The 2,024-nt window shown below is 39.6% G+C and overlaps 1 pseudogene; it reads right to left on the bottom strand.

Moving 5' to 3' along the window:
- On the bottom strand, positions 1 to 133 carry LOC118991563 (uncharacterized; annotated as a pseudogene).
- Positions 134 to 2,024: the final 1,891 nt, after the last annotated feature.

The raw sequence follows: 2,024 nt of genomic DNA, 5'->3' as shown, positions 1-2,024 counted from the left end.
TATCATGAAACAGTGTTGAATTTTTATCAGATGTTTTTCTGCATCTATGGAGATGATCATGTGGTTTTTCAATTAGCAATGATTGCGCCTCGGATAAACCTCATTGACTATGATACTGCCACCGCACAAAGCTATCGTGTGGTTTTTCCTCATCCTGTTAGTGTCCTGTACATACTACTTTGATGTCCCTATGCTGAAACAGCTTGCATTGCCAGGACAAATCCCATTTGGTCATAGTGTATAACCTTTTTTAATGTGTCACGGGATGTGGTTTACTGCTATTTTCTTGAGGACTTTTGTATCTATATTCATAAGGAATATAGGTCTATAGTTTTCTTATGGAATCTTTTTCCAGCTTTGGTATCAAGAGAAAACTGCCTCATAGACTATGATAAAGTGTTTCCTTCCTCCCCCTCCTCTTCCTCTTCTTCTTGAAAGGAGTTGGAATAGGGTTGATGTTAATTCCTCTTTAATGTTTGGTAGAATTGGCTAGTAAGGCCCTCTAGTCCTGGACTTTTCTTCGTTGGGAGGGTTCTTTTATTACTAGTCCAATCTTCTTACTTATCATAGGTTGGTTAAGAATTTCTATTTCTTCTTGAGTCAGATTTTTTTGTTTTTTAAAAGCATATTTTATTAATTATGCTATTACAGTTGTCCCAATTTTCACCCTTTGCCCTTTCAGCCTGGTACCCCCATTTCCTCCAGTGACCCCCCACTTATTTCATGTCCATGGGCAGTGTATCTTTGGCTTTCCCATTTACTATATTGTTTTTAACCTTCCCTGGTTATTTTATACCCACTCAATTATGCTTCTAAATCCCTGCACCTTTCCCCTCCATTTCCCCCCTTCCTCCTACCCCCAGGTGATAAACCTCTAAATGATTTCTTAATTTATGATTCTATTCCTGTTCTGGTTATTTGCTTAGTTTGTTTTTTAGATTCAGTTGTTGATAGTTGTGAGTTTGTAGTCATATTAATGTTCATAGTTTTGATTTTTTCTCTTTTTTTGTAAATACATTTTATTCTATTTTTAAAAGATTTTTTATTTATTTATCTTTAGAGAGGAAGGGAAGGAGAGAAGGAGATAAATGTCAATGTATGGTTGCTTCTCATGAGTCCCCTGCTGGGAACTGGCCTGCAACCCAGGCATGTGCCCTGACTGTGAATCAAACCGCAATCGTGTGGTTCGCAGGCCTGAGCTCAATCCACTGGGCTACACAAGCCAGGGCTATTTTATTGATTATACCATTACAGTTGTCCTATTTCCTCCCCTTCATTCCCTGCCACCCTGCACACCGCTCCACCACCATTCCCCCATTTTAGTTTATGTCCATGTGTCTCAAGTCCTTTATATTCTATATTTCCCCTACTATTCTTGCCCTCCCCCTATCTATTTTCTACCTACCGTCTATGCTACTTATTCTCTGTACCTTCTCCCCCCTTCTCCTCCTCCCACTCCCCTGTTGCTAACCCTCCATGTGTTCTTCACTTCTATGGTTCCACTCCTGATCTAGCTGTCCTCTTGGTTTGCTTTTGTTTTAGGTGTGGTTGTTAATAACTGTGAGTTTGCTGTCCTTTCACTGTTCATATTTTTCATCTTCTTTTTCTTAGATAAGTCCCTTTAGCATTTCATAGAATAAGGGCTTGGTGATGATGAACTCCTTGAACTTGACCTTATCTGAGAAGCACTTTATCTGTCCTTCCATTCTAAATGAAAGTTTTGCTGGATAAAGCAATCTTGGCTGTAGGTCTTTGGATTTCATGACTTGGAATACTTCTTTCCAGCCCCTTCTTGCCTGGAAGGTCTCTTTTGAGAAATCAGCTGACAGTCTGATGGGTACTCCTTTGTAGGTGACTGTCCCCTTATCCCTTGCTGCTTCTAGGATCCTCTCCTTCAGTTTAATCTTGGTGAATGTAATTAGAATGTGCCTTGGTATGTTTTGAGCTTCCTGGGATTTCCTGGAAGTCTATTTCCTTTACCAGACTGCGGAAGTTCTCCTTTATTATTTGTTCAAATACGTTTT

This window comes from Sturnira hondurensis, unplaced genomic scaffold, assembly GCF_014824575.4.
Source record: "Sturnira hondurensis isolate 20B ecotype Veracruz unplaced genomic scaffold, ASM1482457v3 Scaffold0007578, whole genome shotgun sequence".
NCBI lineage: Eukaryota > Metazoa > Chordata > Mammalia > Chiroptera > Phyllostomidae > Sturnira > Sturnira hondurensis.
The sequence above is the reverse complement of the archived record's forward strand: the minus strand, read 5'-3'. Positions and strand labels throughout refer to the sequence as shown.